Raw genomic sequence first — 24,097 nt, forward strand, 5'->3', positions numbered from 1 at the left:
GAGTGAGCCCTAATCCAATATGACCAGTGTCCTTATAAGAAGAGGAGGGGTGCCTGGGTGGCTCAGGCCACAAAAAAAATGTTTAGCTTGGTGTTTGGCTCATAGTAAATGCTCAATATATATTAGCTTACTGGGTAAAATACTAACTTAGTAAATAAACATATGTTCAACTATACAGGTAATCAAATGTAAACAAAGTAAAATAAAATTGAGTGGTTATTTTTGGCCAAGCTTTATCTTGAAATGAAAATACTGTATTATGACAGGTGGGCACCTGGGTGGCTCAGTCGGTTAAGCATATGACTTCGGCTCAGGTTATGATCTCATGGTTTGTAAGTTTGAGTCCCACGTTGGGTGAATTCGGGCCCCGCTTTGGGTGAACATGAGCCTCACTTCAGGTGAGACCTGCTTCTCTCTCCCTGTCTCTCTCTCCCTGTCTGTCTCTCTCTCCCCCTCTCTCTCTCTGCCCTTCACTCACTTGCGCCCTCTATCTCCCTGTCTCAAAAAAAAACAAAAAAAAGAGGGGCACCTGGGTGGCTCAGTCGGTTGAGTGTCTGACTTCGGCTCGTGTCATGGTCTTGTGGTTTGTGAGTTCAAGCCCCACATTGGGCTCACTGCTGTCAGTGAAGACCATGCTTCAGATCCTCTGTTCCTCTCTCTCTGCCCCTCCCTGGCTTGCACTATCTCAAAAATAAACATTAAAAAAGAAAGAAAGAAAGAAAATATTATGATAGGCAATGTACGTGATAGGCAATCTCTAGACCTTGGTACATGCACCCTTGAATAATGCCCTCCCCCTGAGCGTGGCCTGCATCTACTGACTTGCTGTAACAAACAGAATATGGCAACATCATGGGACGTTGCTTCCAAAATGAAGTTATAAAAAGAGCGAGGCTTCCTTCTCAGGCACTCTCTTTCTCTTGCTTACTTGTTCTGAGGCAAGCCAGCTGCTTGCTATGTTGTGAACTGCCCTATAAAGTGGCCCGTGTGCCAAGGAACAAATGGGTCTGGTCATCAGCCAGTGAGCGAACTTAGATGTGGCTCCTCCCCAAGTAGAGCCTTGATTCATCACTCCTAGCCAATAGCTGAACTGCAGTCTCATGAGATCCCTTGAGCCAGAAACACCCAGCCCAGATCCCCGACCAACAGAAACTGTGAGATAATAAATCTTATTGTTTTCAGCTGACAAATTTTGAGGACTACTCTGTTAATGTGCACTAGATAACTAATACACCCAATATAGGCCAGGGAGAAAGCTAATGCTATGCACATAGATAGTGTTAGTAAGAATGTGAATGGGTATAAATTTCTTGAGAGCAATTTTGGCACTATTCCTGAAGATATTTAAATTCTTTTCACCCTAAAAATGAAAATTTGCGCTAAGGAAATACGATCACAAAAACTGAGGTATATTTTGTAAAGTATTCAATGTACTAAATAAAACAGTGAATAACTGGTAACAACCTACATGCCCAACACTGATTGGGAAATTCTGATATAATAAGAAATACAGATTTTAGTCTTTAACTCTGGCTCCTGGCCAGAGCTCCTAAAACTTTTGGCATTTCCTAAGTGATAAAGGTTCTAGGAGAATCTTTTGTTCTAACGTTTGGTCTTTGACTCCAGTTCCTGCCCCAGAGTTCCAAAACCCCTTAAAATTTCCCAGGTGATACTTGCGTCTCCTGTTCTAATGAGGCAAATCTTGGTGGGCTCCTGGACAGCTTCAGGATGGGGGCTGGTCACCAGAAAGACCAAGCTTAAAATGTCCAGGCCCATCTCCCATCCTTGGGCTAGGGCCTGGGGGTTGAGTTAATAATCCATCCTGCACATATTACAAAGCTTCCATAAATATTTCTAAAGTATGGGGTTTGGAGAGCCTCTGAGTTGGTAAACATGTGTTGGTGTTGGGAGGGGGGCATGCCCAGAGACAGCATGGAAGCTCTGAATCCCTTCCCCCCTACTCCCATTCCTTGTCTTATGCATTTCTTCCATCTGCCTGTTCCTGAGTTGTATCCTTTTATAATAAACCAGTAATCTAGTAAGTAAACTGTTTTCCTGAGGTCTGTGAGCCATTCTAGAAAGCTACTAAACACAAGGAGGGGTCATGACTTAGAGCTGATTGATCAGAAGCACAAGTGACAACTTGGGGTCGGTGTCTGTAGTTGGGGATGAGGGCAGTCTTGTGTGACTGAGGTCTTAACCTGTAGGATCTGATGCTAACTCCAAGTAGGAAAATTTAATTAAATGGCAGGACACCCAGTTGGTGGTGTCCACAGAGAACTGGAGAATTGCTTGGTGTGGGAAAAACCCACACACATTTGGTGACCGGATGTGAAGTATTGAGTGGAGAACGTTGAGAATAAAGTCGAAAAAATGGAAATTTTTCCTTTCAGGAATGGGAAATAAGTTATGGTATATCATTTGATAAAATCTTAAGCATACATGAAAATCATGCTAAAGTTCTAGTTAATGATTTGTTGAAATATCCATAATCTAATAATAACTATGTTCACAAAATAAAAATAATTGGGGTAATCCTAATTTTTTATTTATTTAATTTTTAAAAGACTAAATATGTACCATCATGATCATAGCAAAGATCTCGAGTGATTAAGTTATTAGGTGATTTACATTTTCTTGGGTATATTTTTCCATAGGTTCAAATTTTTATATAATGAATATGTACTATTTTTTTAATTTGGAAAATCTTTAAGTGTAAAATAATTAAATATGGAACTAGTATAATTCTTAAAATACATTTACCTTGCCTATTTTTTCTGGATCATATTTTTCAAATTCTCTCATGTTCCTGAATCCCTCTCTGAACTTGTCTTTCAGCCACTTTTTTAATCAAGTAAATCTTCTTGTTCTTCCTCTATTTTTGGTATTTTTCTGACATGGCTTCCAGATATCACTGAAAAGGAAAGATGCCAAAGTAAATTTTGACTAAAGTTGCAGGATATAAAATTAATATATAGAAATGCATTTCTATACACTAACTTCAAGTAGCAGAAAGAGTAATTAAGAAAACAATCCCATTTACAATTGCACCCAAAAGAATACATTTCTATACACTAACTTCAAGTAGCAGAAAGAGTAATCAAGAAAACAATCCCATTTACAATTGCACCCAAAAGAATAAAATACCTTGGAATAAACTTAACCAAAGAGATGAAAGACCTGTACTCTTAAAACTATAAGACACTGATGAAAGAAATGAAGATGACACAAACAAATGGTAAGATATACCATGCTCATGGATTGGAAGAATTCATATTGTTAAAATGTCCATACTGCACAAAGCAATCTACAGATTCAACGCAATCCCTATCAAAACATCAATAGTATTTTTATATAACTAGAACAAATAATCCTAACATTTGTATGGAACCACAAAAGACTCCAGATCGCCAAGTAATCTTGAGAAAGAACAAAGCTGGTGGTATCAGATTCTAGATTCAAAGATATGCTACAAAGCTACAGTCATCAATAAAAGATTGATACTGGCATAAAAATAGACATATAGATCAATGGGACAGTCAACTAATGTATGGCAAAGGAGGCAATAATAAACAACAGGAAAAAGACAATCTTTTCCATAAATGATGTTGGGAAAACTGGACAGCTATATATGCAAAAGAATGAAACTGGACCACTTTCTTTCACCATACACAAAAATAAACTGAAAATGGATTAAATACCTAACTGTGAGACCTGAAACCATAAAACTCCTAAAAGAAAACATAGGCAGTAATCTCTTGGGCATCACCCTAAGCAACCTATTCATGGATCTGTCTCTTCAGGCGAGGGAAACAAAGGCAAAAATAAACTATTGGGACTACACCAAAATAAAAAGCTTTTGCACAGCTAAGGAAACCATGAACAAAATGAAAAGGCAATGTAGTGAATGGGAGAAGATATATGCAAATATCAGATATATCCAATAAGGGATTAATATTCAATGTATATAAAGAACTTTACAACCCCCCAAAAATAAGTGTAGTAAAAAATAGGTAGAGGACCTGAATAGACATTTTTTTCAGTGAAGACATACAGATGGCCAACAGACACATGAGAAGATGCTCAACATCACTCATCATCAGGAAACTAAAACTCAAAACCACAGTGAGATATCACCTCATACCAGTCATAATGGCTAGTATCAAAAAGACAAACAAACAAACAAGCGTTGGCAAGGGTATGGAGAAAAGGCAACAGTTGTGCACTATTGGTGGGGATGTAAATTGGTGCCACCACTGTAGAAACAGTATAGAGGTCCTCAAAAAATTAAAAATAGAGGGGTGTCTGGGTGGTTCAGTCAGTTAAGCATCAAACTCTACGTTTTGTTTCAGGTCATGATTTCACATTTTGTGAGATTGAGCCCCATGTTAGGCTCTGTGCTAAAAGCACTTAGGATTCTCTCTCTCCCACTCTCTCTCTCTCTGCCCCTCCCCAGCTCATGTACACTCATACCTGCACATGCTCTCTATCTCAAAATAAATGAACACAAACAAACAAACAAACGTTATTTTAAAATTAAAAACAGAAAAACCACATATCCAGTAATTCCTTTACTGGGTATTTACCTAAGGAAAATGAAAAAATTAATTGAAAAGAGATATATTCACTCCTATGTTTATTGCAGCATTAGGTACAATGGCCAAGATACATATGGAAGCAACCCAACTGTCCATCAACAGATGAATGGATAAAGAAGAGGTATGTGTACACACACACACACACACACACACATACACCATTTGCGACAACATGGATGGATATATATATATTATATATATATATATATAATATATATGTATATTCCATTATATATATGTATATACATGTATATGTATAATGGAATATTAGCCATAAAAAAGAATGAAATCTTACCATTTGCGACAACATGGATGGACCTGGAAGGTATTAACCCAAGTGAAATAAGTCAGACAGAGCAAGACAAATGCCATGTGATTTCACTTACATGTGGAATCTAAAAAACAAAACAAGCAAACAAACAGACTCTTAAATACAGAAAACTAATTAGTGGTGGGGGGGGTGGGGGGGAGGGAGTGGGGAGTGGGGGGATGGACAAAATAGGTGAAGAGAATTGAGAGGTACAAACTTCTGGTCATAAGTAAGTCATGAAGATAAAATGTACAGCAGAAGGAATATGGCCAATAACGTTGTAATAATGTTGAATGGTGACAGATGATAATTACGCTTATCGTGGTGAGCAGTGAGTGATGTATAGTATTGTCGAATCACTATCTGTACACCTTAAATATAACATTGTACGTCAGCCATACTTCAATAGTAAAGTTTTTTTTAATCACATAAAATCTCAAAAAGGTAATTAGGTTTCAAAAGTAATATAAAAACAGGGAGGGGGACAAAACATAAGAGACTCTTCAATATGGAGGACAAACAGAGGGTTACTGGAGGGGTTGTGGGAAGGGGGAGGGGCTAAATAGGTAAGGGGCATTAAGGAATCTACTCCCGAAATTATTGTTGCACTATACGATAACTAACTTGAATGTGAATTAAAAAAAATAAATTTAAAAAAAGGTAATTAGGTTTGACCCTTTGCATGCAGTATCATTTTACTTCAGGAAATTAAAGATTTAAATAAGCTTACATTAAATCCAAAATGTATTTATTTGGGCCAGAATTTCTTTCCCCAGGGTCCGTGAACATCTGGGGCTCACAAATGTGTTTCAAGTTGCAATTCACGAAACTGTATGCAAAATATCAAGTGTATGTGGATCTTCATAGAAAGTGAATGCACAGTTTAATCAGGTTCTCAGTCAGGTCTGTAATTGCGGTGACAACTATCCTGGCTTACCCACTACTGTGGCTTTTAGCACATAAAGCCCCGAGTCCTGAGAGCTCCTCAGTCTCAGACAAAAAAATGGAACAGGTGGTCACCCTTCCGCAATCCAAGAAAGATCAATAAAAAGTAATCGATTAAAAATAATTCAAAGATTTATTTTCATTTCAGTTGAAGGTACGAGTAAAACTTAGAAGATTACTTCTCAAGTCATAGAATGCTGCTCTTTCTTCTTATTTAACCCATGTCCTGAGAATGACTTTGTATATAAACCAAAACTACTGGGATCCTTCCTAGTTTCTAGGCTAACTGCGATTTGTCAATGACCCCCTCGTTACCATGAACCCTTACCTTTCATACGTGTATTTTACTAGACTGAGATGTGATTACCTGGCAAGGTCACTACCCCAGATCAATCCAAAAGGGAAAACACGTTATCACGTAAGAATCCTGATCTATGGCGTGATAGGGAACTCGGGGGCTCTCAGTTGGTTGAGGTGTCAGACCGCTTCCAAATCGTGTAAGTTAAGCTAATTTCTGCCCTCATCGGAGGCAGGCTAGAAGTCAGGAGAACCATCCTGGGAGAGGCCTCTCCATGTTCCCACCACTGCGTGTGGGGAAGGATGGGGCCTGTGCACTCCTGGGAGAGGCCTGGTCTCACAAGGCATACTCAAATTACAGTATCTTTTTTGATTTCTACTTTTAATCCACTAGCCTTTGGTAAGGTCTTCTTGAACAGCCTACTTTGTCTCAGTGGTGCCTCAGAGAATCTTAGGAAGACCTTTAGGCCACCACCGGGGAGAGCAGTCCTTCTGAGGGGGATTTTCCAGTCCAGCCGACTCAACCAGGACATTCTCTTTTCAGTGCTCACCCTGGACATTCTGGTTTTGTTCTCTGAAGAAAGGTGACTTTTGTCACATGCACACACTTTACGATGTCAAAGTATAAACATAGGTGGCTTTCTCCATCTGTTTAGTTTTTACCTGAAACTTTTATGTTTTTCCATGATCCATCGTGATCCTCAATCCCCAGTTTTTTAAGAGTTACACCTATTCCGTTACCGTCATACCTGCATTAGTAGAAATGACGCATATAATTTAATATGTAAGTTTTATGAAACCGTAAGTACATTATCTCAAGATGGCAAATGTCAGACATTTGGGCCACCACTTTCCCCTTGAGGATCCAAATCAGATACCACTATTAATCACAGTGTTCTTTTTGTTAAGCCTAAACTCAGCCTCGGAAATTTTCTCAACTTCTACCAGACGTCTGGCAATGGTATATATACAGCATGGTATATATTTATTTCTGTATATATGTGTGTGTGTGTGTACATACATATGTATACACACAGACATAAAGACATATACACATACTTAGTAGATATGTCTATTCTTATCATTTTTATTTTATTTTATTTTATTTTTAATTTTTTTTAACGTTTATTTATTTTTGAGACAGAGAGAGACAGAGCATGAACAGGGGAGGGGCAGAGAGAGAGGGAGACACAGAATCAGAAGCAGGCTCTCTGAGCCATCAGCGCAGAGCCCGACGCAGGGCTCGAACTCACGGACCGTGAGATCGTGACCTGAGCTGAAGTCGGACGCTTAACCGACTGAGCCACCCAGGCGCCCCTATTCTCATCATTTTTAAAATGAACAATTGTTTAAAAATCCTATGCCAGGCATGTGTCCTGATTTTGAGTTAAAAAAAATATCATCACTGTATGCACACCACATATACCCCTACATACATAATTATGGAGAAATATATCCACAATGCTTTGCCCTCAGAGAATGACCATAAACTTTTGGCTTATTAACAGGTTCATCTTACCCTTCCTGATATCCAATATACGAGAATCATCCTGAACTCGAGGTCAAGATCAGAAATAAAGAATACAAGTGAAGCAGCACACACATGATGGGTCAATGGCACAGGCTCTGGAGTTCAACACTGAGTAGGCTCTGAGTCTAGGTCCTGACTCAGCAGCTTGTAAGTTCTTCTCATTTTCTCTCGAGTCTCAGTCTCTTCACTTATGAAATGGAGAGAATAATCCCTACTTCACAGGGTTGTTAAGAAGTAAAGGAACTTTGTGGGGCGCCTGGGTGGCTCAGCCGGTTAAGCGTCCGACCTTGGCTCAGGTCATGATCTCACGGTTTATGGGTTCGAGCCCCACATCGAGCTCTGTGCTGACAGCTCGGAGCCTGGAGCCTGCTTGGGATTCTGTGTCTCCCTCTCTCTCTGCCCTTCTCCTGCTCGTGCTCTGTCTCTCCCTCTATCTCTCAAAAATAAATAAACATTAAAAAATTTTAAAAAATCAAGATGAAAGTTACCATTGCCAGTTTTCAAACCCCATTTCCTTCACATGAAAACCTAGTTTGTTAAGAATTTCCTTAGATTCTTGCCCGAGTATTGTTCTTCTTTCTTCTGTGTTTTTCCGTGGTGTGAGATCCAGGAAAACCTGTTTTTAACAAAAGGAACAATGGGTTGGTTAAAATGTGAAATACATTCCACTACAGATACCTCTATATAGACTCCCAGGGTCTTGGTCCTTTGAACTGTATTATTTAGGTTGTTAATGTGAAAGAGAGAAGAAATAACCAATAAAATCATGCACGTCCAAAACAAATGTCTCCGGTAAAACAATTAACCCTATAAATTCTGATATGAGCTCTTGGACATTTTTAGTTTGCTTGCATGCATGGGTTAGAGGCATGCACTGATTTGTTCATCAGGCCAAGAGCAGAGAGAAGTGTCCACCTTTTGAGGGCTTTCCTTTGAGGTCAATATGGACCTGTGAGGGTGTCATCAGCGCCCCCTGCCTTCTGGGTCAAACCAGATAGGAATTCCTGAAGGAATGGGTTCCTGAGCTGCTGTGTAGAACTCGTCGAAACTTATCATGATCTAGTCTTGGAGTTTCAGCCTGTAAGAAATTAAGAACATAAGGGAAAGGAAAAGGCGAAACATTGAGACATATCTGATATACAAACATAAGATCAGACTTCTATTCCAGCAGACATAAAAACCAGGTCCCTTCCCAAAACTTTTACCCCTTTTAGCTCAGACATTATGTTGTAGCTTTTAAAGTGTTGTTTTGAATTTTATGATTTTATCCAAGTGAGTATGGAAGAGAACTAGTAATTTAAATTAAAAAGTAAAATGAGGACAGAAGACTTTGAAACAGGATTACCAGTCAAAGAGCAATTTCTTCATAAATATATATGTTGTGTGTATATGTACGTGTGTGATTATAATCCTGCTTGCTTATATGGCAGGATTGGGCTTTGTGTTTTCCTACGGTAGAAATGGGACTGCAGAAGACAGAAAGAAAGCCTGACAGCAGGGAAGCATTCCTAATCCCTCTGATGCTTGCCCAGCTGAACCAGCCTCCAGTGTTCCCCCCACTACACAACCCTCAGTCCACCCTACCTGTGCTCTGGTTCTGTGTGGACTGAATGACCTGTCCTCGTCAAAGGCCCTATGCCAGGTGACATACCTGTGCAGGGGCTGTTGATGCTCCTTGGGACTGATCTATCTCCTCAGAAAATGAGATAACACCATGAGAAGCACATCTCTGTAAGCATTAAAGAATCTATAGGAACAAAAATAAGATATGGTGATAAGCAAAGAAGAAAGGCTGGCATTGTTGATCACAGACGGGATTGGGATTTGTGTCCAGCATAGAAATGGTATTACCTCAAACTCTCCTCCTTCCAGATCCTATGTAAATAATTCAGAAATTCAATAAAAATTTATTGAGAACTGAATGCTTTGCAAACACTGGGGATCCAAAGGTCATTAAGACATGGTCTCTGCATCAAGAATGTTGGTCTAGGGGCGCTTAGGTGGCTCAGTCGGTTAAGCATCCGACTTGGGTTCAGGTCATGATCTTAACAGTTCGTGAGTTCAAGCCCCATGTTGGGCTCTGTGCTGACAGCTCAGAGGCTGGAGCCTGCTTCAGCTTCTGTGTCTCCCTCTCTCTCGAGCCCTCCCCAACTTGCTCTCTCTCTCTCTCTCCCAAAAAATACATAAACATTGAAAAAATTAAAAAACAAAAAGAATGTTGGTCTAGTTGGAGACAGCTGAGTATATCATCATTAGTGCTGACAGCAGAGTACAGAAGCTTGTAGGATCCTAATACCAGCCACTTGAATCAGGATGAAGGGTTGGGGTGAAGAATGTGTGTCAGGGAAGGTTACCCAGAAAAGACAATCTTGGGGTGAATTTTGAAGGAGGAACAGCAGTTCAGCAGTTGACTGGGCAAAAAGTGTGTGTGTGTCTGTGTGTGTGTGTGTCTGCAAATGGGAGTGAGCAGGCGGTAGGGAGTTGGACAGAAGTCACATCAGGAAACAGCTGAAGAAGAAAGTGAGAGAAAGCGTTGCAGGGGTTTGCGGGTGAATCCGTAGGGCTGCGGTGGAAGATGCAGGGAGGTGTGGAGAGAGACTGGAGAGAAACGAGGCCAGAGAGGTGGGTGGGATCAGGTTGACGGAGACCTTAAGTAGCAGCCACAGGAACAGAAGCAGGTAAGGAACTGCTTCTTACCCCCAAAGCTGGGGAGCACCACAGAAGGAGGAGCAGCGGAGAAGCAAAATCAGGTTGATGTCACAGAAAGATGGCTTTGGCTGCAGCGAAGTCACTGGCCTAGCAAAGAGCCAGGCCAGAGGCAGGCAAATAGCTGGGAGTTATTGACATAACCTAGGTGAGAGCTGACAAGTGGTGGCGTAGAGAGGAGGGGACGGACACGGCAGGGCTAGGTGAAAATGTGAAAGAATTTCTCTCCACCCTCCTTCATGGAACCCACCCGCCTCCAGCACAGTCAAGGAGCTTTGGCCCTTTTAGAGTCTGAGAAATATACTTTTCAAGCAGAGTGAGGCAATATACCCTAAGTGCTTGAGTGTGACTTCAGCTCCTGACTGGTCTCGTTGGCTTGCTTTTTTTTTTTTTTTTTTTAATGGATCAACATTAAATCCTTGCCAGGTTTCCAAACCACCCCCCTCCCCCACCACCACCACTTCTCCTCCCCTCAGGAGCTTGGTCATCTTGCCTGGCATAAGAGCCAGGAGGACCTACTTTGAGTCTTTAATGATCTGAGTACCTTCTGAGAATGTCAGCAGGAAACTACAGAGACAGGTCCTAGCCCCTTATGCCCTATACCATTTTGGAAGCTCTTTCTCTCAGCCGGGCCCAGACACAATTTGCAATCCTTACAGAAAAGTGTTAATATTTTAAAAATAAGAACTAATTTAATTAAAGGAAGGAGAAAAGTAATTAATATAAATATACTGCCCAAAGATCATCGCTGCTAACATTTTGGTGTTAGCATTCCTGTTTTTTCTGTGTGTATTATTAACAGTTGAGGTTATTATTATAGAGTTTTATGCAGATAGATAGATCCTAATACCTTGTTCTTTTCACTTAACCTTATTATATGAACATTTCTCATGTGATTACAAACTTTGGGGGGAGGGCTATTTTACTGGCTGTGTAATATTCCTTCAAGTGAAAGTTCCACACTTTACTGTTTATTTAGCCACTTCCCGAATGTTGGTTGTTAGAGTCATTCCAAGTTCTGTCTATTATGAATAACTCTCTAATGAGGAATTTTACACAACCAGCTTTTCTCTGTATTCTCAATTATCTTCTTAAAATTACATTAGTAGAATAATTGAATCAAAGAAAATATTTAACCTTCTTGACAAAAGTACCTTCCCCAACAACGTATAAGAGTGCCAAGATATGAACTTGAAACTAATTCTACTTCTTATTGACTGAATTATTTGGGGGCAGTTATTTAACCTCTCTGAGCCTCAGCTTTGTTAACTATAGAATGGAGTTGCCCACCTCACAGAATTATGAAATTTAAAAGATGTAATGTGTAATTTGGCACACGTTATGTATGGTGCATAGGAGGTGTTCAACCCAAATATTAGTTCCTTCTTCCCTTCTGCTATTCCTTTTTCCAGTGTTTTTATTTTATTTAAAAAATTGTTTTAACCTTTATTTATTATTGAGAGACAGAGGGAGACAGAGCATGAGCCGGGGAGGACCAGAGAGAGGGAGACGCAGAATCCAAAGTAGGCTCCAGGCTCGGAGCTGTCAGCACAGAGCTTAACGTGGGGCACAAACACATGAACTGCGAGACCATGATTTCAGCCAAAGTCGGACACTAACCAACTGAGCCACCCAGGTGCCCCTCCACTGTTGAATAAAATAGACTTCAGGTTTGTTGCATTTCCTATTAGTCAGGCATTTGGTCATGGTTGAAACATCTTGACCAGGAGGCCTGTGAAGTGGGTAACTGTACCATCCAGGCACATTGTTTGTATTTGGCTTCTAGAACTCACCAGATACTATGTAATCGAATCCGTAGTAGATATTTGGTGCATTTGTTACTGTTACCGCATTTCTGAACAGGGCTAGTGTTTTATATAGTTTTCTATTTTCTCCTTATGCAAATTATTTACCATCTCTGTTCGCAGCTTCCCCATCAGAAAAAATAAGGATAATACATACCCGTCCTATCTTACTTGGGTAATGAAAGCATTTCTCGCTATCAAGCTTTTAACTCACAGACTAACTACACACACACTGAGCAAGATATGGGTAGAATTAGCCATACATAAGAGAGACATAGAAGGAAAGAGGCAAGAAGACACTAACCCTTACCCAAAGCCTGTATTTTACACGTATTAATTATACGCACGCACACACACACACACACATACACACACACACTAGCATGAGGTGCTTCACAGATATTCAGATTTCACAGACAAGGAGGGGAAGCAATGTCCTCGAGTTGCCAAGACACAATTCAAATACTAAACTGTATCGTCACATGCAGGGGGACACTTTTCTGTTTTTTGGGGGACTTAGTCTTTATTAAAACTATTTATGAGGTTGAACAATTAATTGTTTTTACTAACTTGCACTTTGCTACTTAGAGAGAAAAGCACAACATGGTGAATTCATCTGGGCAATTTATTTTATTGCTTCTGTTCAAAGGATCCCCTGAAAGGAAGCTGCGTTGATAACCACCAGACATCAGCGAAACCAGAGGAAACTATGATGTGTGTGCATGATGAGGGGGCAGGAAGAGTGGAAGAGATTTCATGATCCCTTAGTTTCGTTTGTTTTCAGGTTATAAAACATAAACGAACTTCAGCTGGAAGACAGTTCAATTAATATTTAAGGATTGAGTACGAGCTCTGTGCTGGCTGCTCGTGCCTGTAACCGCCTGTAACAAGCATGAAGGACAGTACGTGCACCTCTTGGAAAGGAGAGGCACAAAATGAAAAGGCTTTTTGGGGCTCCTGGGTGGCTCAGTCGGTTAAGCATCTGACTTCGGCTCAGGTCATGATCTCACGGTCCGTGAGTTTGAGCCCCGCATTGGGCTCTGGGCTGATGGCTCAGAGCCTGGAGGCTGTTTCAGATTCTGTGTCTCCCTCTCTCTCTGACCCTCCCCCATTCATGCTCTGTCTCTCTCTGTCTCAAAAATAAATAAACATTTTAAAAAAATTAAAAAAAGAAAAGACTTCTTATATTACTGAGGGCTCCTCTCACAAAAAAAAATTTCTTAGGACAGGTCAGAGTGATATCTCCACCCTACCCCCCCAAGAGAAATAAATATGTAGGGAAAAAAAAAAAAAAAAAAACCTGGTCAAGAGTGTATACTAAAAAAACTGATATGTCCATTGGGTGAAACCACATGAAACTGCAGTTTTGTAGGCCAAAATCAGTCAAATATCATCATTTTCATATGGCTGAGTTTATACAAATGGCATTGTTCCGTAAGTCTAGAGAGAGTTGTTTCCAGGAACTGACTTCAAAAGTGACACTTGGTAGTTAGGATTTGGGTGAGCTATTGCCTCTAAATTATATTCATCACTTTTAAAATGGAACTCAAATTTATATTTATATAAATATGCATTTTTTTTATTTGAGAGAGAAAGAAAGTGTGTGCAAGCAGGGGAGAGGGGCAGAGAGAGAGAGAGAGAGAGAGAGAGAGAGAGAGAGAGAATCTCAAGCAGGCTCCACACGGGGCTCAATCTCACGACCCTGGATCATGACCTGAACCCAAATCAAGAGCCGGATGCTCAACGGACTGAGCCACCCAGGCGCCCCAAGGAACTCTGAAACATTTTGACAGGTATTTCAAACTACACAAAAGAAAAATAACTTAGTTACAACAGAATCTCCAAGTCCTGTGCTTCTTTCCTTTCTTCACCTGAAAAATCACCTGAATAATAGGTCGAGTAGCTTTGTGTATATTTTGATGGCTGCATGCACAGTACTTTGTAGGAATATCTACGTTGCCCCCAGCACGGGAGAGGGCATGAAATAAGGAATTAGGAGGCCTGCTGCCTTCCAGTTGTGTGCAAAGCTTGGGCAAAGCTACTCGCCATCACGGCTTTGGTTTACATCTGCGTGAAACAAAGATAATAACTTGCCTCGTGGAGTAATTTGTGAGCATGACACGAAGTGTAATAAAGTGAGAGACCTTTATAATGACCAAGTGTTACACAATTAGAAAAGCTGGTTTCTATACGTTAATAAAGATTAATGCTGCGGATCACTGAGCATTCTACAACCAGAAACTTAAATCGATTGTTTTCCGTTACCTCTTGCAGGGTAAGGAGAGAGAGAGCCAACTGTCGTGGCTTCGGCTTGGTCCCAGCACAACGCCAAGGGCCACATGTCTGTTCTCTTCTTGACCAGTTCAACGTGGCTGGTGTAGACAGATCCCGTGTCCTAGCTGGGGCCCTCAAAGATTATTTTGTGGGCTTAACTGATGCAGATAGGCTTCACGCACGGATCGGGTTGAGTGGGGAATTGCAAAGTGCCCATTTTATGATCCCGGTGGTGGGGAGACACAGTTGGAGACAACCTGGTTTCCTAGATTGTGCCGATTTGCAGGCTTAGTGCATTCCAGCAATGTCACTTCGGTAAGTAGCAAGCATTCTTACAAGATCTGCTTGAGCGCAGCAAAGATGTGGCCACTGCCCTCCAGGGCCTCGCACCGGAGCCTGGGGTCAGACAGGTGACTTAACAACAGCACTGCGGTAGACATCAGAGTAGACCAAAAAGGCGACGGGGAAACCGAGCAGGGAGAGATCAGTTCTAACAGGCAGTTTAGGACGCTTCGTTGAGAAGGAGGAATTAAGTCAAATTGGGTGGCTAGGAAGGAAGGAAAAGAATTCAAGCGGACGAATAGTTTGATGCAAGAAACCAGGGGTCTACGCGGCAGTTCATGTGCAAGCTACATGGGGCTGGAGATCGGGGAGGGGTGAGAGGGCTCTGAACACCTGCCAGGAGCGGAGGCATTAGGCCTTTATTCTGTGGGAAGCAGGGAGACGTCCTAAAGGCCTCCAAGCAAGAAAGTAACGCCTGGAAGTCCCACAAACCAAGAAGGAGGTCAATTCTCCAATGGAAGGGTGGGTGGGGAGATAAAGGAGCCTTTCAGTTCGCAGTGACACAGGAGCCCTGAAACGCAGACATCCTTCAAAGGAGATACATTGAGTTACACTGTAGGCTCCCTGAAGGCCGGGTCAGGGGCTTAGCCATTTTTGTTTCCTTCTTGTCAAGCACAGTTCGCGGTGGTTAAAAAAAGACAGGAAGGAGGCAGGGAGCGAGGACGAAACTTTGCTGAATGAACCAAACTCACGTAGGAATGGTGCGGCTGTTGGTTTTGTTTTTCACTTTTAACGTTTATTTTTGGGGGGAGAGCGCGAGCGAGCGTGGGGGAGGAGCAGAGAGCGAGAAGGAGACACTGAACCTCCACTGCGGGGCTCGAACCCACGCACCGTGAGGTCCTGACCTGAGCCTGAACCCACTGAGCCACCCAGGCGAACGGTGGGGCTTTAAACGGCTGCACCCCCGCGAAGGCTGAGCGCGCAGGCCCCGGGGGTGGGGGGGGGACTGGTCCCAGTCTCTCCCCCCCCCCCACCCCCAGCCGGGGGGAGGTCGGACGGGCCTCCGCGCAGCCCAGAGCGTCGCTCTCCGGAGGGAGGAAAGGGCGCCTACCTCGGCTCGGCCGGGAGAACCGAACTCGCCCACCCAGGCCGAGGGCGGAGTCCCGGCAGCCACGCGAAGCGGTCGCTGAACTCAGTCTGCGGGAGGCGGGAGGCCTTCGGAGCGGCGGACTCACAAAGCGAACGAAGGCGCCTCTGGGGCGGGTGAGGCGCCGGGAGGGCTCGCCCGGGACGTCGTCTCTCCCCGCGGAGCCGGAGGGCGACCGTCCCCGGCGGGAAGGGGGCGCGCCCGGTCCCACCCGGCGGCCGGGAGGACCCGCGCGAGGCCGCGCCCCGCTTTCGGGGTTGCCGCGGCGGCGGTTTGGGGGTGCTGCGGCTTGAGAAGGGGGCACCGAGAATGCAGAGGGCTCTGATCAGAGCCGGCGCCCCTGCCGGCCTGCCCTCGACCGCCGCCGCCCCGAGTCCAGGGCCCTCGTCTGCGCCACCGCAGCCGCGCAGCCTGGGCCACTGTCCCCGGAGACTTGTGTCCCGGCACGCGGCAGGGCCTCCCCGCGGCGCGTCTCCGGAAGCCGAGGGAAGAGCCCTCGAACGCGGGCGGCGCGGGGCTGAGCGGAGGAGACCGACCGCCGCCGCGCCCCGGGGAGTGTGTGCCGCCGCAGGGCCCGAGCTACCCCCGGAGGCGCCGCAGGGCGCAGCGGTGGCGCAGCGGGGTCGGTGGCCCGGGTGGGGGACTGCGCCTGGGGCGCCTGCCGACGCACGGAGGTCCGGGTTCTCTCAGCCCTAAGAATGGGCCTGGCAGGAGAGGGTACCTGCAAGAAAGGAATGAATCTGCAGGTAGCTACGTTCTTTCTGTATTAAGACAAAGCACTGCGCTCCCCTCTGGATAAATCAGAAAAATAACAGTCAAGCTTGACGGAGAGTTAGGCAGCGGGTCCCGAGGCAGAAACCCTTTCTACCGCCTCCCCTAGCTGTCTCTGTTTCCTCAAAACAAAAACTACCGTGTACCTGTCTACACAGCGTCTTCCGGAAGATTAGGATAAAGAGATCTTTTCCTTACCAGGAGAGTCTGCTAGCATCCTATGTTCTTTGCATTTCCACGTAAATTTTAGAATCCGTTTGTCAATTTCTGCCCCCCCCCCCCAAAGAGCTTGCGCAGACTTTGATCAGCGTTGTATTGGACCTATTTTGTCAAATTTATTCCTAAATATCTGATGTTTTTGTAAATTTAGTAAAAATTTGATGCTATTGTAAATGTTATTTCTTAATTCAATTTCCAAGTGTTTTTTGCCAGTAGAGAGAAATCCAGTTGGGGCGCCTGGGTGGCTCAGTAGGTTGAGAATCCGACTTCGGCTTAGGTCATGGTCCCCGGGTTTGTGCGTTGGAGCCCTGGCTCGGGCTCTGTGATGACAGCTCGGAGCCTGGAGCCTGCTTGGGATTCTGTATCTCCCTCTTTCTCTCTGCCTCTCCCCTCTCTGCCTCTCCCCTCTCTGCCTCTCCCCTGCTGGTACTCTGTCTCTCTCTGTCTCTCTGTCTCTCTCCCTCTCAGAGATAAATAAACACTTAAGAATTAAAAAAAAAAAAAATACAGTGAATTTTTGTACACTGATCTTTTATTCTGCTAAACCTTAATATTGGATTTTTAGCTTCCAGAACTGTGAGAGAATAAAGTTCTGCTGTGTTAAAACACCCAGTTTGTGGAAATGTGTTACAGCAGCCCTAGGAAATGAATACAGAGATGTTGGATTCCCAAACCCTAATTGTGGATTTATCTATTTCTCCTTGCAATTATATCAATTTTTGTTTCATGTATCTTCAAGCTCTGTGTTTAAACATACAGAATTGTTATGTCCTCTTGAGACACCAACCCCTTTCTCCTTATAAAATGATCTTTTTCATTCCTGATAACACTCTCTCTGTTACACCTTTCCCTATCTTTTTATTTTTTAACCTATTTGTATCCTGTGTGCACAGTGCATTTCTTCTGGCAGGCACGTACTTGGGTCTTGCTTTCTTTTCCCGTATGACAGTCACTGCTTTGACTTCATTATTTTTGCCTACTATTTTGAGACTTCACTTGCATGCCTTTTTAAAAGTAGGGAGGGTTTTTTTCCCCTTAGTTTCTCCTTAGTGAACTATTGACAGGTTTTTAGTAAAAATTGGAGACCTCGAATAGGTACTCTTTTGAGAATAGCTACATGTGATCTCCCCCTAGTGGCCACGTTGAAAAATGTTATGAAATTCAATCATTTTATCCCAGAGCACAACTTCTCCATGGCAAGCTATGTGTATTTGATGGCTGGGTCAATTCCTTGTCACCTTGACTTTAGTGCTTCCCATAGCAGTGAATAACCTGCCTCATGGTCCCAAGAGACGCCCAGTGCCAAAATAAGCTAAGAAAGGAAACTTGGCAATCTTGAAACCTGACAAAATAATAGCCACCCAAGTAATTAATAACAATGATGGTGTTATGAATACCTTAATAAGTAACTCAGAAACACATAAAATGGTTGATGTAGGATAGTCATGGAAAGTAAGTAATGTAAATGTTGACTTTCAAAAGCGTTCAGAAGGAAGACGAATAGAAAGCATAAAATAAAGTGACAGAAATAAAAATTTTAAATATGTATACTAGTTTCTTTGCAACTTCCTTTGAATCTACAATTACTTCAACATAAAATTTAAAACATATCAGTTGTCATGATAAGTGGAAATGGATCCAAACTCTCTAGCTAAAAGAATAAAAGTATTAACTTTGTTTTTTAAGGAAAAAAATAACATATAGAACTTTACAGGGAACACACATAAAACACACAGAACTCTGAAATAAATAAAATACTCTGAACTCAGAGTAAAGGGTTAGAAAAAGATAAACTAGGAAAATGCAGACCAAATGACAGCAGGTATTGCCCTGTTCCTTTAGAGGGAAAAGACTTTAAGGCAAAAACATCACTGCAGATAAAAAGGACCACAACTTAATGATAAAAAGTTAAATATACCAGGAAAGTATAACAATTCAAATCTTGTATTCCTTTAAAATTAAAGCCTAAAATACGTAAAGGAAAATTTGCTAGAGCTACAAGGAGAGATTGATAAGCCAACTATTAAAGTGGCTGTGAGTTTTATATGGCAGACCATCATTACAATCATATTTCTGCTAGTATAATTACTCCTACTTTATATGACGAAATTCCATATGCCTATATTTCATAGTGCTCCACAAAAATTATGGCGGGTTACATGTGCTCCGCTTCTGCAAAAGTTGAGAACTATTGCACTAGAAATCGAGGCACATCATTTCTTATTCATTCAACAGCATTTACGGAACAACTATTATGTTGACGGTATCATGGAACGTATATGCTCCAAGAGTAAGTTGTACCTATTTAGTTTAGCCATTTAAATAATGCATAAGCTGGAGTTTCATAGAACTTCAAAAGGAGAACTGTAGTTTTCTATAACTATAGTTCTAGCCCTGAAGTCCCTCCACCGCCATTCTCTCTCTCTCTCTCACTTTCTGTCAATTAAGTCTGTATCTCCTTCTTAAATAAATGTGCTTGATGGAACAAGCAACAGTAAAGAATTTCCAAAATTATGATATGTCTTCAATATATTTTCTTTTAAAACTAAGAAAATACTATAGCAAATACAAATACTGGCCTAGAAACTCAACTGTATGAGGCAACTTAATCTCTATTAAGAGACTCCATACTGCCAAGTGGTGAAAACAATTGGGGTCCCCTTCTCTCTCCCCTTTTTGCAATGATTTACATCTAAATTCCAGGGATTTCTGGAGTACTAAGGGTAGGAAAGGGGGAGCATATGGTCTGATCTTCACCTATCCATGCTGGCATCAGAGGCCAGGTCCTTATCGCCTCTGGTCTTCAGTCACTGCTCCATCAAGGTCACTCGACATTTGCCTCATTTCCAACCATGAAGCTCTTCAGGTCTGGCTTGTTTTCAGCTAACCTTGTTGTCCTTGGGTACAAAATGTTATTCTGCTGCTCCCACACCTCCTGGGGCAGGAGAAACTTCATGGGGGCTATCTGGGGCCCTTCACACTGGGAGACTAACCTACAGGGGCTGGGATTTGTATAATTTTTTTTTTTAACGTTTATTTATTTTTGAGACAGAGAGAGACAGAGCATGAACGGGGGAGGGTCAGAGAGAGAGGGAGACAAAGAATTGGAAACAGGCTCCAGGCTCTGAGCTGTCAGCACAGAGCCCAATGCGGGGCTGTAACTCACAGACCGCGAGGTCATGACCTGAGCCGAAGTCGGAGGCTTAACCGACTGCTAGGGGCTGGGATTTGTTCACCTCCTCCCTTACGCTACTTGGATAGACGTGCGTACTAAAACATCACCCGGCCTTTTCTCTCCTGCTTCTTGATGCCTCTCTGAGCTGCGGGGGAGAGTACAGAGCCCCTGTTTCTCAAGGACCCCCACTAACATCTTGCTCCTTGCTTCCTCTCTAACATAACCTCCTTTCTCCCCAGGCTTGGGAAAATTTGATATACTCTTTAGAAGGATGGGGTGGGCAGGAAAACTCACTTTCCTTTAGGTATTCTCCCAAATCTACTGTTTATACTTGAAATCTTTCTCTTCTTTTGGAAATTCTAATGCCAAGAATTGTTTTTATTTTCTCTCTGCTTTCTGAGTGTTTTCTTTTTTCTGAGGCAACAACACAGAATATCTATCTATCTGCATGAGAAAAGGGTCATGGGCTAAAAGAAGCATATAGGGGGGAAAAAAACCCTTATGCGTTAAAATAGCAAAATATTGTTATTCAACAGTACAGAGCAAAAATGGCCTCTCTGATAACATTGATTTTATTTATTTATTTTTTTTTTTCAACGTTTTTTATTTTTGGGACAGAGAGAGACAGAGCATGAATGGGGGAGGGGCAGTGAGAGAGGGAGACAAAGAATCGGAAACAGGCTCCAGGCTCCGAGCCATCAGCCCAGAGCCCGACGCGGGGCTCGAACTCGACGCGGGGCTCGAACTCACGGACCGCGAGATCGTGACCTGGCTGAAGTCGGACGCTCAACCGACTGCGCCACCCAGGCGCCCCTCTGATAACATTGATTTTAATAGTAACAGGGATTGTCCTGTTGATGAAGTGAAAGCAGATGAGCCCCTAAATCATAAAAAAGATGGCATGCCATTTTAGTATACAGGTCAGAGACAGACTTACAGAATTCACTGAAATGTTTTTAAAAATGATTTGTCGGGGGTGCCTGGGTGGCTCAGTCGGTTAAGAGTCCGACTTCAGCTCAGGTCACGATCTCGCGGTTCATGAGTTCGAGCCCCGCGTCCGGCTCTGGGCTGATGGCTCGGAGCCTGGAGCCTGCTTCCGATTCTGTGTCTCCCTCTCTCTCTGCCCCTCCCCTGTTCATGCTCTGTCTCTCTCTGTCCCAAAAATAAATAAACGTTAAAAAAAAAAATTAAAAAAAAATGATTTGTAAGGGGGGGTGGGGGGAGGTGCCTGGCTGACTCTGTAGGAATAGTGAGCGACTCTTGATCTTGGAGTCACGAATTCAAGCCCCACGTTGGGTGTGGAGGTTACTCAAACAAAAACTTTTAAAAAACACAGTTGGTAGGTTGTATGAAACACTAACTACTAGGGAAGCCAGTTCAAGACGTACTTAAAAATCAATCAAGGCAACTCCCAGTGAATAATGGCTTTATTCACAGAGAATGCAAGTCCGAAACGAGAAGTGTCCACATGGAAGGTAGATAGATACTTATAGTCGGAGGCGTTATTACTATCCATACAATTAAGCTTACTTGCGCCATAAAATACCGAATATGCTTGTTGGAGTCTTGGAGAAAGTAAGGAGGGGTGCTAAGATTATGAATGGGAGAGAAGTTATGGAATTTTCTTTAGGAAGGAGGGGATCTGCCTGTGTTAGTTGGGGAGTGGGGTGCCAGGCTCCCCTGCCTCCGGCAGCCCAGTGAGCGAACTCTCCAGGGATAAGGGCTTTCCAGGAAAACAAGTCCCTCTGACCATTTATTTATTTTATGATTCAGGGGCTCCTCTGCCCCCAGAAATCATAGCCTTTAAATAATGGTGCCTAAAATCTTTCTAGCAAAGCTTTTTGTTTCAGAAGCATTCATACGCCGTTAAAAACACAAACTCTGAGGTGCCACATTGAAAGTTATTCACCTGGGAAGACAACCGGAGCCCTCGTTGGACCCTGTCACCCCCTGCACTGGAATGGCCTTGTAGACACCACACTCTTACCTTTCTGATTTTCATATCACCAGTACCCTACAAAGTTTTGGGTGTCTGAAGTGAGGATCCGATAACGTTTGTTGAGAGATGAAAAAGAAAAAAAGTAAATGAATGAGTGAATCAATTGGGTGCTAATGGTTCCGATCATTTCTATTTTGGTGTGGGAGAGTAGGAGGAAAACGCATACCCTAAGGAGTGGACCACTAAAGGGTAAAAAGCTTCTAGAATGAACAGTGGGTTAAAAAAAAAAAAAAGACACATTTTGTAGTTTCATAATTTTCCCTGGCATTAGCTATAATAGGGACTAGTAGTTGAAGCATTTTGTAGGAATACCCACTACTTACAAAGGTATGTGGTGTGTGTGTGTGTGTGTGTGTGTGTGTGTGCTTTGATAAGGACTTTACTCTAATGGCACCTGGTTATAAAGGATTTGTTAATTAAGGCATTGTTCTCACTTGATAAGCTAATGAGCAAGAATGGCAGAGAAATATTGCATTTCTTTTCTTTTGCCTTTTTGGAAGCAATGCATCAGTGTGAATACTTTTGAGTGAAATTCAGAAATTTATATGTGGTCTTATGCCATCAAAACAATAAGTTCTCAGAATTAATTCCTCTTTGCTTAATGGGGAAATTTACCATTAACAAATAGTAATGGTATGTACTAATTATTAACAGTTTTAGATATATACCTACACACGGGCATTGCATTATCACCACGATCAGCAAACCCTTAAGTGTTTTTCTTTATTTCCTGTACCTTTTCCTCTAGCAGCTCCCGTTCTCTATTCCGAGTCTGGTAAAATATCAAAGATTCCTTAAAGTTTCCACTAAAAAAAAGCCAAAAAGATGGGGCGCCTGGGTGGCTCAGTTGGTTAAGCTTCCAACTCCTGATTTTGGCACAGGTTATGATCTCACAGTTCGTGAGATCGAGCTCCACGGGGGGCTCTGTGCTTATGGTGCAGAGCCTGCTTGGGATTCTCTCTATCCCTCTCTCTCTCTCTCTCTTTCTCTCTCCGCCCCTCCCCTGCTCATGCTCACTCTCTCTCTATCTCTCAAAATAAAATAAATAAACATGAATTTAAAAATTCAAATTCAAATTCAAAAGAGACTGGCTCAATACCTTGCTCTCATTTCTCTATAGCCCTGTCCCCCCACCCGCCAGCCTCCAGGACTCTATGGCACATTTGAAGGCAGAGTTGTCTCTCTTATCTCCTAGATACCCTGGCCATTCTCATGCTGGCAGAAAGCCACAGAGTGTTGGGACTGGCAGGTGGACACATGTTCTGCTGGGTGCCATTCTCTGCCCTGCCCGTGTAAGTGATACATTGATCTTGTGATCGCGGGCAGCTCATGCTCCTGAGGACATCTGAGGCCTCTCTTTTCTGAGAAAGCCCGTGGAGGGAGAGGACAGTGTAGGAATTTCCGTGGAAAACCTCTTGTCAAGGATTCCAGCTATAGGTCACCTGACACGACGGGATAATTGGACAGAAGCCAAGGAGAAATGCGATACCTTCCATTTAGAAAACATAAAAAACTGTGACTAGTAAAATCAAGTGTAAAAAGATGATAATACTTCCTGAGTGAATATGTTAATATTTCATTTTAATATCTATTAAAAATTATCTAGTGATATTTAAATAATTGAATACCTTGAGAGGAAAGACAAATCCAGACATATAGGCAGACAAAACTTTCTGTTTTTTAAGTGGTTGTAGAATCACATATAAGTTGTCTTATTTTTTTGAAGATCGGTGATCAAATAAATAAGTCACGATGTGGTGATTTCATTCATTAAAACTACTTAAGAACTTCATATATGACAAACTAGCATTAGTAATCTAAGACAAATAATGGAGAAAAGGAGATATCTACTTAAGATTTAGTGTTGGGATACCCGAGAATGGTACAGTATGAGATGAGATCAAAAGAAGTAGAAGGAAATAGGCTAGTAGGACAGATAGACTATTCTGCGAAAGAGATACATTTATATCAGAACATGAAGTATATCATTGTAACAGGGATCTGCTTGTATTTAAATATATAGCACTGTTAGATCAAT

At 42.5% G+C, this 24,097-nt stretch overlaps 1 long non-coding RNA gene across 3 annotated transcripts; it reads right to left on the reverse strand.

The window, feature by feature from the left end:
- Positions 1–518: 518 nt before the first annotated feature.
- Positions 519–15,909, reverse strand: LOC109250961 (uncharacterized). Of its 3 annotated transcripts, none has more exons than XR_008421547.1 (9): positions 15,860–15,909; positions 14,458–15,013; positions 9,333–9,428; positions 8,597–8,759; positions 8,170–8,297; positions 6,814–6,899; positions 4,894–4,993; positions 2,764–2,914; positions 519–680 (listed from the first exon to the last, which is right to left on the reverse strand). It is a non-coding gene; the product is annotated as an uncharacterized LOC109250961 (long non-coding RNA). The 3 variants fall into 3 exon arrangements; XR_008421548.1 differs by having other exon boundaries at positions 519–684; XR_008421549.1 differs by lacking the exon at positions 6,814–6,899.
- Between the last annotated feature and the right edge of the window lie 8,188 nt (positions 15,910–24,097).

This window comes from Panthera pardus, unplaced genomic scaffold (assembly GCF_024362965.1).
Source record: "Panthera pardus isolate Hobbes unplaced genomic scaffold, ASM2436296v1 HiC_scaffold_13, whole genome shotgun sequence".
Lineage (NCBI taxonomy): Eukaryota > Metazoa > Chordata > Mammalia > Carnivora > Felidae > Panthera > Panthera pardus.